Source organism: Rattus norvegicus, chromosome 2 (assembly GCF_036323735.1).
Source record: "Rattus norvegicus strain BN/NHsdMcwi chromosome 2, GRCr8, whole genome shotgun sequence".
In the NCBI taxonomy this organism is placed as follows: Eukaryota; Metazoa; Chordata; class Mammalia; order Rodentia; family Muridae; genus Rattus; species Rattus norvegicus.
Window position 1 is genome coordinate 109,873,865 of NC_086020.1, and position 17,419 is coordinate 109,891,283.

At 35.9% G+C, this 17,419-nt stretch overlaps 1 protein-coding gene and 1 long non-coding RNA gene across 3 annotated transcripts in view; one reads left to right on the plus strand and one right to left on the minus strand.

The window, feature by feature from the left end:
* The window catches only part of Naaladl2 (N-acetylated alpha-linked acidic dipeptidase-like 2), a 1,352,651-nt gene that overhangs the window by 1,305,865 nt on the left and 29,367 nt on the right, over nt 1-17,419 (minus strand). The window lies entirely within an intron of this gene.
* LOC134485889 (uncharacterized) overlaps nt 11,093-17,419 on the plus strand; it is an 86,036-nt gene continuing 79,709 nt past the window's right edge. For both annotated transcript variants that reach the window (XR_010064200.1, XR_010064201.1), the window contains exon 1: nt 11,093-12,307. This is a non-coding gene — a long non-coding RNA (uncharacterized LOC134485889). The remainder of the gene's footprint in view (nt 12,308-17,419) is intronic.

The window sequence follows — 17,419 nt, forward strand, 5'->3', positions numbered from 1 at the left end:
CAGTGGAGTGTTAGGTACACCAACCCATCCACAAAACTTTTGACCCAAATTTTTCCTGTCTACAAGAAATGCAGGGGTGGGGGGTGGAGCAGAGACTGTGGAAAAAGTCAAATATTAACAAGCCCAACTTGAGACCCATCTCATAGGTAAGTACCAATCCCTGACACTACTAATGATACTCTGTTATGATCAGGAGCCTAGCATGGCTATCTTCTGAGAGGCTCCACCTAGCAGCTGACGCAGATGCAGATATCCATAGCTAATGGATATCTTTGGATGGAGCTTTGAGACTCTTATGGAAGAACAGGAGGAAAAATTTCATGCCCCTAAGCAGACAGGAACTGCACAGGAAGACCAACAGAATCACCAAACCTGTACTTACCTCTTGTTTTTTGAGACAGGGAATCACAGTGGTTTAGAATCCCAAAAAAGGCTAGGGAAGCTGAGTGGCAGCATCCCAGGGACACTCATGACTCTTCATTCCTTAGTGCTTGCACTGTATGTATGCACTATGAGCCCTGGCTTTTATACATTAATTCAGAGAATCTAACCAGTTCTAATGTTTGCAAAGCAAGGAATTATCTGTGTGAGCTATTTCCCCTTCCTTCAAATGTTTTTTGACCAAACTACCTGCCCTTGGCCAAACTGCAGAATCTCTTAAAATAATGGAAGCAAGTAAGAAATACTATGTTGCATGCTGGATGACTCAGTACTGGTGTCCTTTTTGTTATCCACAAACTAATGTACCAGTTGTATGGAACAAAATTTACAGTTCTCTGCAAGATGTTTAGTAAAAGTAGACAAACTGCTTCTATAACTTTTATGTTCACACTTAGGAATGCATATGTTCCTAGCAGCTATATTCATAATAGGAAAAGCATCAGCTACAGGAATATTCCAAACAGTGTGGGTGGAAATGGAGAAGTGAATGATAAAGCTACATAACTAAATGCTAGTCTGCAGTGAGAAGGATCAGGCACAGGAAGCGTTAAACACACTACAATGAGCAAACAGAGTTCAATAAGAATTTTTCAAACAGGTCATGTGCTTGAAAGAGCAGACAAGGACCTAAAAGAGGTTTGAGAGAAAAGAGAAATGTGAAATTATTCAGTTATATCCTAAGTAATCTTTAAAAAGGAAATCTAAATAAATGTCTTTATTTTCTCTCTCTTTTTTGAACACACATATACACTTGCACATATACATGTATGCATCAGTTTGGAAAGTGCACAGAAAACGTAAGTACATGACATCCCTTTGAAGCAGTTATTTTCTTCTTCCTTGTGTTTGTCTATAGTATGCAAAATATTTGTATTTAAAATGGTTTGTTAATGACCGTTTACAATATATATTTTATATTGAGTTAAAAAAAAGTACATTGAGGCAATTTCTAGTGAAAAAACTACAATTAGTAAATTTTACATAGAATAAAATGCTAAGAAGACTTACTGAAAACTTGCCACATGAAATGCTGGATAGAAGCAAGACAATGCCCTTCTCTTGTCCTCATCCTAATGTTTTGTGTTAGGATGACTTTATGTTGCAAATGAAAGATAGCACAGACTTTAGGTTTCATTTCTTTGAGCATTATTGCTGTGCTAGGTTTTACAAATATCAAGTGCAACTGTGCTTTTTGTCTCATTTGAGAGACAGATAACCTTGAATCTTAAACCTCCTGTGGTATTTTCTCCGTCTTCACTAACCATGACCAAGTTAGAATGGTCTCATCTGCAAATTACTAAGAATCATCAGCTCTGAGGAGTGACCTTGGGTGAAGCAATGTTAAATTGGCCAGGAAATTTTTTTGAGACATCACTATTATTAACTTGCAATTTTTTCATTTCACTTTGCCACTGACGCTTGGCAGGTTATAATTTTTCATTTTTGCACTTGGATGAAACTCGACGAAGTAGAGATTATAGAGATAGTGGTAGGGAATTTTTACAAAAGGATTTTCCCCTCTCAGTCCATGGCATTAGGATACAAAGTGGATCTCTATGTGAGTCAAATTATCAGGTGAAGATATATAAACATGCTGTTGAGATACCAGTAATGACCTAAGCACATTTTATGATTCTGTAAACTGCTAACTGCTATATACAGAGTCAATGTTATGACTGACTTCTATGCTTGTAAGCACTGCCATGTTGGAAAGGGTTTGGACCGAGTCCGTTTTTTTTGAAAATGTTATTCTTCTGTGCAGAAGTTTTCTGGGATTAAAGATGTGTTTTTGAAGACAGAAAACACTTTTGAATACAGGGACATTCAGTGCTACAGGTGTCAAATAAACTTGCATTTCTATGATGAGCAAGTTAGAGGAAGTCAATAACTGTTTTCAGTTACCCTTCTTAACCCTACAAGACCTGTGCCAACACTTGTAGTCTAGTTTAATGACAGCCATCTACACCAATCTCCCACAAGTTTTCCTTTAGGAAATATGTAGTGACCAGCTTACTAGAGTTATCAACTAATTGCAAATTCACTCTTTTCAGGAGACGACTGGAAAGTCATGAAAGACATGGATAGAGGCATAATACACTGAAGACTGGAACCACACATTGAAAGAGCCCAGATATTTTTCCTTGGAACAGAGATTATCCAGTTATAAAACAAAATATTTCTCTCCCTATTTTCTGTGATTTTCACACAATAAAAATGTAGTGACCTCAATGGAAATTTTTGCAGCTTTCATTTGTGTAGACGTCAGAAAGTAGCTGACAGAATGTCTCCCTCAGGAGCGCTCTACAACAGGTCACTTCAGTATTGAGCACCAGGCCCGCTTTATTGACTGGTGTATTGATATAAAAATTATGACAAGAAACTTCTTGTTATGACATGTTTATCCTAATCTACCAAAATGAAAATTCTCAGCCAAAGTACAGAAATGCCTTTAATTTCTGGAAAAGTTGGAGTTTCAAAGAAAAATTGTTTTTATTTGTCTGATGGTTTTGATACACTATTTTGTTTAATGTTAGTGTTGGAAGTGTGAAGTAAATGTTTATTATATCTGAAAAGGCACTTTCAGTCTAACTTGCATTGTTTGCATTATACTGAAACAACCATTGATGTCGGGTAGTTTTTTTTTTTTTTCAGTTGTATATAGGAAATTACTAGAAGGTCCTTAAATACAATTAGTTGAAAAGCAAAGAATGCAACCTTTGCAAACCAGATGCCCGCTTCCAGGCTAATGTGGAAAAGTGGAATAAGAAAAGACACATAACTTTATGTCATCAATTTTATCCATTATTTCTGACCCAGAAGAGAAAAATTTGTATCCTACTGTGTTTATTTGTCTCATTAGACTGCAAAATAAGAAACTTTACCAAAAGTAACTGACTAAACTCAATATTGCAACATAGTAAATAAATAAGCAAAATTTGATTTAAAATTGTTACCAACTTATTAAAAAAGAAAAAAAGAACAAATAAAATGTTAATTAAATGAAAGAAATGAGAACTACAATTGAGACGAGTAAGCAGGAATCAAAAAGAAAATCCAGTGATATCTAAAAACTTACTTACTGCAAAGATTAGGGGTAAAGGTGATGTTTAGAGAAGATAGAGTGGGGGATGCGAGGGGATATATAACCAATATTGTCAGTATGAAAGAAGTGAGCATGTTAGGGGAGATAGCTATAGGAAAATAGTATGAAAACACATCTGCCAATAAAGTCTAAAGCACAAATAAAATAGCAAAAACTTCAACTGCTAATAGTCATTAAAACATATCTACATAAACCCCTATCTGAATTTTTGGATAACATCATTCCTAAATATACAATAGAATTTCAGACTGTTAGAATTTGCTGGAAATTTTCCTACACACATATGAACAAAAACGATCTCAAATATCAAAAACCATGCTGATGAGATGAATCAGTGTATAAAGGTTCTTTCTGCCAAGGTTGCAGACCTGAATTCAATCCCTGAGCTCTGTATGATAAAAAGAGAGCACCGACTCTCCAAAGTCATTCTCTGACCTTCATGTGAACCATGTCCATCTACACACACACACACACACACACACACACAGAATGAGAGACAGAGAGGTAAAGGGGGGGCAGAGACAGACATATAGACAGATAGACAGACAGACAGAGACAGACACACACTATATAATAAGTAAAGAAAGGAAGGAAGAAAAAACTTTTTTAAAAGCTTTTACATCTGATTAATATTCCATGGCTAGTGACATAACACAGACATAGGACATTTGCCTAGAATATGTAAAGTTTCAGGTTGAATATCACAAAATAATGTAAATGTATAAAATAAAATCATCCAGAAAAACTTAGAGAATATTTCCAATTAATATTATGATTGCCACACTAGTCTGCTATCATCACAGTACAAGGGAAGGAGAAACTTGAAAAACTGCCAAGAGAAGAAACTAGAACAAGCAACACTTAAGGGGTATGAATCAACAGAGAGAAGAGAAGTAAACCCTGTTCAAAGGTCAATTGATTGAAACACGATGTCAGTTTTCAAATTGCTCTGAAGACTCAACAAAACACCAGTCAAATCCCCAGAAGAATTTTTGTAGGAAGTTAAAGCATGAGTCATGTAGATGTGAACAAAAATCAATCCTCTTCTTTCGATTACATAAATAAAGCAAGCAAGCAAGCTCAAGTAGAAATACAGAGGGACCACTAAAACAGCTTTGAAAAATATCAGCAAAGAGAGGGACAATTATATCTGCAATAGTGACCTATAATGAGACGATAGTAATCAAGAAAGTATGCCCCCCCGCCAGAGCAGGCAAATAAATCAATGGAGGGAGGTAGAGATTTCAGAGACACACGCCTACTGCTGATTTTGCCAAAGAAAGGGTCAGTTTTATGGAGAAAGACTTTTCAACCACAGAAGCTGGTCCAACTGAAAATCCACTGCAAACTCAAAGGAACAGGATAGTTGAGGGGCTGCAGAGATGGCTTCATGGGTAAAATACTTGTTATGACAGCATGAGGCCTGAGTTTAACCTCATGTAGTGTCACTACCAAACACCCGTCTGCAATGCTGACCTTCTACTGCAATAAGGAAGGCAAAGACAGGAAGTTCTCTGGAAGCTCACAGGCCAACCTCCCAGGGTACTGAGTACCCAAAATCAAGTGAGTACCTGTCCTCAAATAAGATCGAAGGAAGGAAGGTTGTCCTCCAAGCTCCACAACAGTATTTTGAAGAGTGCAAACTCACAAATCCAATCCCAGGGTTGGGTGTAGTGCCTCCTACCTGTAATCCTAGAACTACAGGAAAAAAGAAACAAACAAAAAAAAAAAACAAAACAAAAACAAAAAAACAGTGGAATTGTTGTAAGTTCTAGGTTAATTAGGGCTACAAACAGTTCTAAAATCCATCCTGGACTTACAGTGAAATTGTCTAAACAATATAACAACAAAACAAATAAATCAAAATACTTCAGTAAATGTTTTAGCCAAAGGTCTCTAATTCAAAATCATCATCATAAACAACAAACGGGAAATGGAGCTACTGTTCATTTATTGAATTTCTTGAATATTAAGTATTGCAAGTTTCGAAGAATGAAAACAGAAAATAAAGGCTGGAAATTGGTGGCATTCAACTTCAGTCCCAGCACTTAGGGAGCAGGGGTAGGCAATCTTCTTGTATGTGAGGCCAGCCTGGTCTACACAGCAAATTTCAGGACAGCCAGAGATGTTACACAGAAAAACCCTATCTCGAAATACAAAACAAACAAAAAAGACAAATAACGTATAGAAAACAAGGTTAGTAAGGGCATGTTCTACTATTATGTCACTGAGGTGATGCTAGGAAAAGTAAATGTATGAAGATAATTTTCTAAATAAATCGGATATAATAAATATAAAGAAATGTTGCGTGGAGCTTTTGTTACCATGCCTTAACTCTGGGAACAGGCCACACTACACACATGGCTGAATCTCTTGAATCCATGGATAAAACACACACATGCGGTTGTTCAAATTCAACTTGCTTTTTGACACAATTGATGGGTGCTACTATCTCCCGCCTAGCAAAGTATGCCCTTACCAATATTCTTATGTCTTCCCTTCTCCACCTACCCTAAACTTTTGTTGCCAAGTTACATCTAGTTAGTTCTAAACATCCCTGACCACTCCCCTGTAGCTGGGGCCTGTGTGGTTACTTTGTTTTGAGATCTTACATAGCTAGCTGGTCAACTTTTCTCCATCAGAAGCCTGGCTAACTCTCCTCTCCTCTCTTACAGCTCTCCATTTGGCTCCGGGACATCCCATCTAATCCTTTTACTGACAAATCATGAACCAATTGGGGAACAGGACAGCATTAGAACCATCCCTGCAAAGAAGTAGCAGTAAGGCCAAGGCAAGTGACCTAAGGGCAGAAGTTCTACTGAAATGGAAGCAAAAAACACATCTAACAAAAAGGAAGAAAGAACTCTTTCGAAGAAGGAAGCTGTAGGTGAAGGGTTTTAACTGTAACATCACAATCTCAAGATGACTCCATGGTAATGGCCCATAACTTTCTGGCAAGTCCAAATGTACAGTTTTAGCTGCTTAAAGCTTCACGGTGACCACTAACATGAGTATAAGATAAAGAGAGCCCTTGAAGACCAAAGAAAATCTGACTGTGAGAACTTCCTCATTTGCATGCCATGTATTTTTAATTTGTATTATTATTTATTCATGTGTGTATATGTATGTATGTGTATATGTATATATGTATGTATATGTCTAGAGAGGTCAGAGCGGTGTCAGATCCTCTAGATCTTGAGTTGACAGGTTATTATAAGCTGCATGATATCGGTGCTGGGAATCAAACTCAGGTCTTCTGCCTTCTGCAAGAACAGTATGTGACTTTTTTTTCAAACAAACATTGATGTTAACATTCAGTTTGCGTTATTGAAATGTTTAAACTAAAAAAGTGATTAAAATTTTTAGTTTTAAGATACCTTGCTACTACTTCAATGCTTTTCCTATTTCTCTTAAATAGATTGTATTTTATACAATATATTCTGATAATAATTTCAACTCCTTTAAGAGCCTTTCCACCTCTGCTCTCAGCCAAGTCTGCACTCCTATCTAAAGAACAAAAAATAATAAAATGAAGTAAAATAAAATAAAAACAAAGTAGAGCATGACAAAACAGAGGAAAAAGAGCCATCTTAACCACTGAACCATTGCTCCAGCCCATTTTTAAGACACTAAAATCTTCTTAGCAAGTTAACTGGCAAATACTGAAATAGTTTATTAACATTGAAAAATATAGATGCTTATTAAAAATCACATAAACTAATGAGTTCCCTATAGAAGAACAAAAAATGGAACAAGAAAGAAATGAGCATTGAGCAGAGCCTATCTGAATACTGGATACATTTTATTTTCATCATTAGGATAAATTAATTATTACACTAGTGAGCACAGTCAGTCTTGAGTTTCTTCTGAAAACATTTTAATTAAGGGTTGCAAGCAGTTAAGAAGGAGAATAGTAATGGTCATGAGAGCATTCTAACACAATTTGGGTTTAGACTCATCCATTTCTTCTGTTGTTTCATTATTGTTCAGAATTATACAACAATGAGTGGTTACACTAAGGTCCAGAAGAACAATAAACTTTAGTACCTTGGGGGAGGCTTGAGGTAGAATTCTGCAGTTTTTAGGCCATCTTGGCCTATATAGCTAGATAGTCTCTGCCTAAGAACAATCTAAAAATAAACAAATTAAGGAATTGTAATAAACAAAAAGCTCAATTTATTATCATCTTAACTCAGGATACATAAATGTTTAATAATACCATACTTAAAATTTGAGTGGATGCTAAAATCAATGACTAAATTGGCTAAATAACCTTTCCTTTACCATTTTCTTGCATGCTTATATGAGATATAAGAGATAAATGAATATGTATAGAGAGAGGTATACAACACAAGCTGACATAAATGAATTATTTAGAAATAATTCATCCCGTAATGAAACCTTATAATTCTGAGAAAAATACCTGAGATTTTCATAGTGTGTTGAAGTTACCTTATGAGGGCTGAAGACAAATGTTTATAGCTGTTTTGCAAACAAAATGTTGATTTAGTAAACTAGAGGTTACAGATTCTCCTCTGATAACCATGATTTCACTAGCAATGAGAAGTTACCTGGGTTTCCAGTTTAAGCTTGGGATGGGAGAGATGTCTTCCCCAGAAAAAGGCATACCAATTGATTCTGAGTGTCAAGAGTTCAGCCCTGAGCACATACATACATTATATGAACTGAACATGGTATATTTAGGGAAAAAAGTATACATATATGCAATAAGAACTTGTGAATTTGAAGAATAGGGAAGAGTATATTAGAGGATTTGGAAAAAGAAAAGGGAAGGAATTAATGTAATTATCAAAACTAAAATAAAAATATAATAAAAAATAAAATGAGTTTAAAATATGTATGAGAAACGAAAGTAAAACCTTATCAATAACTAACGTCAACACAGGCAGAGCCAAAGCACTAATGGAAGTTACATTTTCTTTTTGGCATACGCTTGACTTTGAGTTGTGTCCAACTTTTTTACAGTCCATCAAACAGAAAAGCTTTAGGGTAGTAAGGAGAATATATGCATAGACTGAGTTGGGAAGTCCTGGGGCTGCGTAATGAGGTCATGGAACAAATCAACACAGCTGGCCTGCTGACTGTTCATTAGCCACCCCAGAAGAACCAGAGGTGTCCCAGCCAGAACAGCTGCCAACTGAAAGAAAGAATCTCTGGAGTTCAAGATCATAAACAGACAATCAGAACACTTTAGCACTGGCAAGGCTCCCAGGGACCATGTAGCTCAGTATGCAAAGTTCTAGTTTGCTACTAGGTTTCTGAAGCTGTTGAACGTACTGAGATTATTTTATAGGAGAAATATTAAATGCAAACATTTGTTGTTTCCAAGTTATTTTGTCATTGGATTTGGTAAACCTATTTTCTTTTTATATAGATGTATGCATTGTATATTAAATACAACCTTGCCAAATTGCCTTATTTTCTTTTCTCTCCCTTTTCCCATTAACCTGTTTTACTCTCCTAGAGATTTCCTTCAATATCACAGCATACAGAAATACAGGATTTTATGCATCTATATAAAATGTAGAAAGAACAAAGGAGGGAAATGTGTATTTATCTTTCTGATACTGCCTTAATTTTATTAATATGACTATAACTGCATGTACAACATAACTGAATTTTTCTTTATGATTGAAAAGTTCTACACACACACACACACACACACACACACACAGAGAGAGAGAGAGAGAGAGAGAGAGAGAGAGAGAGAGAGAGGTACACATGCACTCACATAGCACTTTTTCTCTAGCCATCATTCTAGATTGAAATATTTGTGCTATGTTGACTGTGAATCTGTGGGTAAGCACCCAGGAGAACCACAGATCCAATTCAACCATTCATTTAAAGTACAGAGAAACTATTCATTGCAATTTAGCTGTTGCTAACTGGTACTACTCAGGAAGGAGGTAGCCTCAAGTCCCAGTGTTCTGTCATTTTGCTGTCACAGCAGGAAGTCTCCTCTTAAGTACTAGAAAATATTAACTGTAGTGGGCAAAGCCATACAGCAGGGATCTATAATTGGTTATTCTCAAAAAGCATCAGTATTCCCATTGTAGTTACTCTAAAAGAGTGCTGTACGTTCTTTCACACTTCTTTGTCAGAATGCCAAAGCTATATGAGCAGAGTTGTCAGCCATTGTAATTAAAACAATGTTTGATGTAAGCAGCTTATTCATAGTGGTATCTCAGAAACCAAAAGTAATCTACCACCATACTCAATGGTAATATTATCGGATATAAAAAGGTTTTGGGAATGTAATTGTTGCAAGACCTGGCTATGTAGTTACTTGTAATAACTACTACATAGTTGGTGTTCCTTCATTGTCAGTGGAACACTGGCATATGTAACAGAGTATTCCCAGGAGGAAGTGTGCTTATCCGGGAATTGCCCTCTTCTTGTGGCTACAGATAAATGTTCTTCTAAACCAGTTTTCCTTACATAGGTCCAACTATACAGATTAGTCATCCAGTTATTCCAAAACAGCTCGCAATTACAGACAGATGTCAAGTTATTTACAGGCTTAATAAATTAATTCAGGACTTTTCTTGATGTTACTGTTATAAAATTAGTATGTCTCCAGTAAGATATTTTGGCTAATGAATAAGAATCTCTCATCAAATTAATAACACCAATTAGGTTCACTTCCGGGTGGTTTAACAGTGGTCTCTTGGGGATAGTAACATATTGCTGACTTGGGCAAGCTGCCACAGGACTGAATATGAATTTGTACCAGTGAACCTCTTCATATGGAAACTCTAAAACTATCTCCAACTGATCATATTTAAATCTAAATGAGGAGTTTCCGCTATAAAATCAATCTATAATGTCAGCTGTGATTCATAGCATCATACTCTAGTTCTCCAACACAAACATGTCTTAAAGCATTGACTCATCTTGAATATCAAGCGATACCTCATCATATACATATAAAAATTATGTGTTCTAAAAGTCAACCTTATAGTTAATCCTACTTAAAATCTCTCAGTAATCTCCTACCACATTCAAACATACCAAATATTTTACCTCAAAATACAGATCCGTGGTAGTCATGTCCAACAAATCTCAAAGTTTCCTACAAGCTTCTTAGATATCCTGCCTTCAAAAGCTTGTGAGCATTCCCGTTTCCTGCCATCTTAGCTATGGTTTATTAATGTCACTTTAAAATAATTCCATTTGGTTACTGTACCATTATAATATGATCTCTTCAAAGGCATAAACTATATTTTGAGTGCAGAAACATCTGAGGAAGTTCTGAACAGCTAAAGTTAAAAGAAAATCTAGGGGAAGACTGAAGGAATAAAATCTGGTAAAGGACTAGGTTCCTTCCTAAAGTTCATAATTGGTTTAATCCTGTTTTCTTTTTTAACTTTTCACTTTCTAGGCTTTTCAGAATGGGCTTTCTCAAATGTGCATTAATCTAATGAAAACTGAATATATTAGCTATGACTATAACAAACTACGAATATGATACGTCCCCTAGCAACAGAAAGTTTTCTTAGTTCTAGAACATTGACGACCAAGGCAACTGGGAGTGAATGGGCACTCTACACAGTTCTTCCTGACTTTTCTCTTTCTCTTTCTCCTCTTCCTCCTCCCCTTACTCCTCTTTCTTGTTCCTAAGAAACCATAGGGTCAGCAGTTTTGCTTTGTCTTTCATTTACTGTCATAGTTTGCTACTTCATTACAGGTCCCAGAGCAACAGTAATCTTGGCCCATGTGCTGAACATCTCAAAGCAAATAGTCACGACATAAGTTGGTTCTCTTGAGGTCCTATTATCAAGTGGAAGGGCACCACATAACGTTGCCATTCAACAGTAAGCTTGAGAGACTAACTGTAGGTAATAATATGGAAAAGTATCTATGGTCGATCTAATGAAGATGTCTGGAATATCTTAAAGCAGCCAACAAGGAAAGCTTATGACACTATACAGATCATAAGGGGCAGCTATGGTAATGGCATAAAAGCTCAGAACCCTAGGTGGAATCCAGATGGTGCTGGTTATAGTGAGGTTTTAGATGAAACAAACTTTATTGAAATTGGACAATTCGTGACTTCATGAAACAAAGGAAATGTTAAAGTAGTATAACATTCAGGCTACAGTGTGACTAGGAATGGGTATTTTGTTTGTTTCTTTGTTTCGTACTCACATATCCTTTCAAAAGTTTGAATACAAAAAAGAAGAAAGAGTTGGAAAGGTTACAGCTTGGCCAAAGAAGAAGCATAGACACATAACAATGCATCCAAGGTTACCATTAAGGCTGATATATTTAAGGAAATAATCCAAGTGATTTTCACCAGAATAATCCAGAGATTCTCTGAATGAAATCAGTTCATATATCTCAGTCTTAGTTTGCTTTCACAGTCTTATATGGATAGAAAGCCCGATAGTGTAACAAACCTCCCAGAGATTCAGACTCATTCCTTCTAGTTCAGATCACTAGGGCTGAGAGGGCATTGCTGTCCTGATTTAATCAAGCCCATGTACAGCTTGAACTTGTGGTGGGCCTTGGAGTTCACAGCTGAGGTAATCTTGAGTCCCAAAGACTTTAAACGTGAAGTTCTGCACCCTTGATTTTGGAGACCCTTGAAGGGGCATGAGTTGCTTCTTATTTTGTGAGATGAACATGAGACTCTGGAGGCCTGAAGCAGAACTCCACACTTTGCATCTTCAAAGTCCTTCAAAGGTCCAGAAAGTTATTTCCCAGGATTGTGCTGTTGAGAGACTGTGGCAGCTTCCAGAGGTAAGTGTGAATGTTAACATCTTTCCTCATTAGCACCTAGTTCTCAAAGTCCTGAAGCATACAGTCTTCACCACTGTGTCTTTCCATCCCAAATTCATGCAGTGAGCAGTTTGTCTGACCCCCCACACTTATACTACTGCATGTTACCTCAGGTCAGAGCTACCAAAAAGGGACCACCTGATCATGGATGGACTGTCCAAAGCCTCTAAAAAGACTAAACTTTTCCCTTCTCATATAATTATTTCAAACGTTTGAGGTATTACCAAACAACAATATGCAAGAAAAGTGATTGAACTGACTTCCCCTTTAATCCATGAAATCAGAACTCTTATGTATCTGGTCTTAGTTTTCCTTTAGCAATGGACACTGTTGGAGGAAACACAGAAAAGTCTCAAGGGTGATCCAAATTTAGTTGAGTCTGGAGATGATTATACGAATGAAGACCATGAACCTGCAGGGTCTTTAGATAAACTTTATCCTTCTCTGAGGACAGAGGGATGCTGCTTTTAGCACACCCAAAAGCACACCTACTGTGGGTGGCCCCCAGCAGAGCCACAAATTCTTCCAAACTGATTCAGCAGTGAAGAATGTTCCAGGAAATAATTTTATTTTTCAAAAGTTAGTCCTAGAAAACTAACCCTTACCCCAGTGTATTGTAAGATTTATGTTTGTAAGTAAATGAATCAATAATTTTCATTGGATTCTGGGCTATAATATAAAATATACAATGTAAAGTTCACATACAAAATGGTATTTGAAAAGTCTCAACTGCTCATTTTAAAACTCAAATTTCCTTTTGTTTTTTCATTTGTTCATTGTGTAGTTCTGTTCTGTTCTGTTCTGTTCTGTTCTGTTCTGTTCTGTTCTGTTCTGTTCTGTTCTGTTCTGTTCTCCTGTTCTGTTTGTTCTGTTTTCCAAGGGTCTTACAGTTTGACAGAGAGTAGCCAGGTCTGTACTCAAGGCAAATCTCTATGCCCACAGGTGCTGAGATTATAGGCATGTACAACCACACCCATGTTTGTACCTATTCATTTTTTAAAAATCTAAGTAAGCATATAATAAGATGAGTAAAGTTATCCCTATAGGCACAGAAAAAGCAAACAAATTTGAAAAAATAATTTTGCATTCAAAATGCTTTTAATACCTAGATATGGAAAGTAATGATTATATATTTCAGTAAAAATTTTTGAAAGAGAATGAATGATTTATGCAAGTATTTCTTATAATGAGTAAGAATAGAATACCATAGTATTGGAGGATATGTCAGGCACATTTTTAATTTACTTTAGTAAATTAATATGGGAGAAAATGGGAATGCTTCAAAATGTTGATGACACAAAGCACTCCACAAAATCATTATCTATATTAAACAACAAGCTAAGACAATTTCTAAGAATCCTAGTAATATACTGAATTAGTGTCTGTGTCTTTAAACATACCCTTGATTTCAAGGACAAGGAAACTGAACTAAATATAATGACTTCAACATTCAGTACTTAGCAATAATGTAAATTATTCTCAGAGAACTATAAATATAAAATATTTAGAACTTAAAATCTATGCATTTTCAATAAAATTTTATTTGTGTATTGCTATCATCTACAAATGGTATTTAGGCATTCTTAACTAGCAATGTTAAGTTGTACTTCCTTGTGGGGTTTCGGATTGGTTGTTCTGCTTTGTTTGTATTATTGCTTTTTTTTGTTGTTGGTTTTTGTTTTTTGTTTTTTGTGGGGTTTTGTGGTTTTTTGGTGTTTGGTTTTTGGGATTATTGTTGTTGTTTTTCTTTTTTTCCGAAGCAGGATCTTACCATATGAACAGGCTGTTCTGGAACTCCTGCCTACTAGACACTTGAAATATTTACAGACTTGACTAAAATGATTCTTTTTTATAGCTGAAAGGTATCAATGTGTTGTCCCTTTTCAGCTCATGTTTAGGCAATTCCAGTGAGACTTTTTATGTAGAGTTCCTGACATCATGCTAAAGTGGATATGGATAAGCTCATGAAGCCTCAAACCAACACGAAGGCAAATAAAAAATCCTGAGTGGGAAAAATTGTCTCTCCAAAGAAGAGCACACCAGTTGGTATTCAATACCACATAGTCAATGCTGAAAATAAATATACATACAACTAGCATTATAGGTACTGAGAAAGTTATATTAAGGACTGTATCTGCACATACATATGTGCATGTAATAACAACCAATGGAAAAAAAAAACATAAACCTGAAAGAGAACAGTTGGGATATATGGGAGAGTTCGGTGAAGAAAGCAAAGAAAAAAAGTTGTAATTATATCAAAATCTCAGACAAACAAGCAAACAAACAAAGACGTGTGAAGAATAGGGTAGACTATTATTTAATCCAAGGCCTGTTATTGCAATGCTTAGTAGTTCATTTCAATGCCAATGGTTTTATGTAAGATGGGGTAGAGAACGTGATGAGCTGAGGTTCAGAGTACTTTCTGAAAGTAAAATGAAAACCCATAATGAGAAAGCCTTCTTTTAAATTAATCACCCATTCTCCAAATGTTTCCTTGCAAGACAGTGTCCCGGCACTTTAATATGCATGGCTTTTCTTCCTATGACTCTATACTTCCTTGGACCCACATATTCCTTCTTTCTTCAAAGGTTCAGGCTGATATATGAACTTTATATACCTATGAAATAGCCCCCATTTCCTTGCTTTCCCTTCTTCCTGTTGGGTCCCTGCTGTTTTGAATTGAGACTGGAGATTATACTAAGTATATTATAAGTGTGGTTTTCAAGTATGAAGATATCTAAACATCTTATATTGCCAGTTGTGAAAACAAATTAATGAGTTTGTCCTTAACCCATCAAGGTACTTGAGTCTTGCAAGGGGCCTTCAAAGGAGCTCCTTTTGAATAAAAAGGATAAAATAGTAAGCACTAAAATTGTTCTTACTTAATTATTTCACTCCTCTAATTGGGGGCAGGTAGCTTAAAGTTGTAATTGAAATGTGCCATATATATGCAACAGACATTTTTTTCACTTATGAAGAGGGAAGATATGTTACTTTTAAGGAGAATGGGTTGAATAAAATCATCATATTAAGGAAATGAAGCAGTCTTGGTATGTTGTATGTTTTCCTTGATTTGTCATTCCTAGAATTTACATATACAACTTGTCTATGAACATATGACATGAAGGTAGAAATGAAACTTTCTAGAACAAAGGAGATTCGTGGAAGAAGACAGAAGTTAGGGTTATGAAGTAGGAGAGTCATGGACAATTACATATGCAGATGTATGAATATTCACAAAGTTAATAAAAAATAGACTAGCAATCCACCTAAGATAGACAAGATAAAGTCAATTGTAAGAGCCTTCAAGTAGTAGTGAGTTAAATTTTCATATTGTATGTTTTTTGCAAGAGGATAAACAGGGCATTGTAAAAGCTTAGACAGCATATTTTAGGCAACAATGTCCATAGGAAAAAAACCATGTATTAAGACTTTGAATGCAGAGACTATATCTTAGCCACACTATATTCACTACATGCTATCAGGCTAAGATTTAAAAGGTAAAATGTCTATTCAAATCTATGTACAGGCATCAAAAATGACGTAAAATAGTCTACCTAGCTTAAAATTAATTATTTTTTGTAGCAGGGAATATGAAGTGAAACTACATCAGATCTGAGTTCAGTGATTTAATGTGTAAGTTGTACGAAACTTAGAAATCGAAGGCTCCAGGTAGCAGAGTTGCTAATCTGCGCCAGTTCTTAGCATTGCTCCCACGTCCATCACCCATGTGAGAAGCTTCTGCGATCGCTCTGATTCCTCCACCTTTCCATGAATCACTTTTACTGAGATTACATTTTTTCCATTCCCTTTTTACATATCTATTTTAGTTCACTGCTACATTTAAACTTGACAATTGTAATGTCTTTCAAACTAAGTTTCTCACATATTAGTTAGTATTACACAAGTTCAAGTGACTAACTAGTGCAAACGCATCCTCCAGTGCAACTCTAGTCAAGGCGTAGCTGTGCGCATCTCCCATTTTTATCGAGTGAAAAGTATTCCGTTCCCCTTGCAGCGCAGGTCTGTCACAGAGACAGGATTAAGATCATTTCAGTGTAGATACTTTGAAATTCCTGTGACCAGGTCAAGAGGAAAGGGTGCTAAGTAGGGAGACAGACTTCTCAAAGAAGTGATAATTGTCTGCTTCAATTAGACACCTTTAATCTGTGTGTGAATAGTTATTTGACTTGGCATGATTTAAACAAATTCTTTCTATCACACTGTCTCCAAACTAGTTGTAATTAATTATTGAACTTCAGCCTTCCAGAGTAGAGAATAAGCAAGATCCAGGATCATTTTCTATTTCTTTACTGCTAAAGATTACCATATACTCGTCTCCTGACCTGCCTATGTCAGACTGACTCCCTGTTAACACATTTATGACATTTGGGTTCTTACATGCACTAAGCCTTTACCTGGATAATTGCATTACTTGAATATAACTACCATCTTCTTTACTTATGACTTTCTTGCACTGTTGTAATTAGATATATGTCTGTCTAGCAAAAGATTCACAAGAAGGAGAGCAAACAATTTCTCTCACCCTCCAGCTTTAGAGAACGCATCTGCAATTCCACTTCGCTTACTTCCACAAATGCACAGGAAGTGGGAACTACTCAGTTTGGTTATGGTTTCTCCTGTGTCTTGGACCTCAATTTCTCTCATAGTACGTTCCTTACTATTAGATGAGGAATAATAAAAGTTCAGAGAACTGTCTGTCATTGCAGAGGACTTGGGTTCAAATCCCAGCACACACATGGCAGCCCACAACTGTTTATAGTTCTAATGACAATGCATATGGCACTTACATGCAAGAATACATGGAAGCAAATGAATAAATAAATCATTTTAAAAAAAGGAAAAATACAGTAAACCCCAAAACTGCAAAACTAAATAAATATCATATTTTTTCTATTTTATATTCAGTTTGTTCTTAATGGATTTTGTTGTAGGTGTTGCAAAAATTAGCCTGTAAAGATCTATTTGTAAAAATCCTTAAATAATGTATCAAATATCCATCCTAACAGTATCCCATATTTTAAATTCTATCATCAAATATTCCCCCAG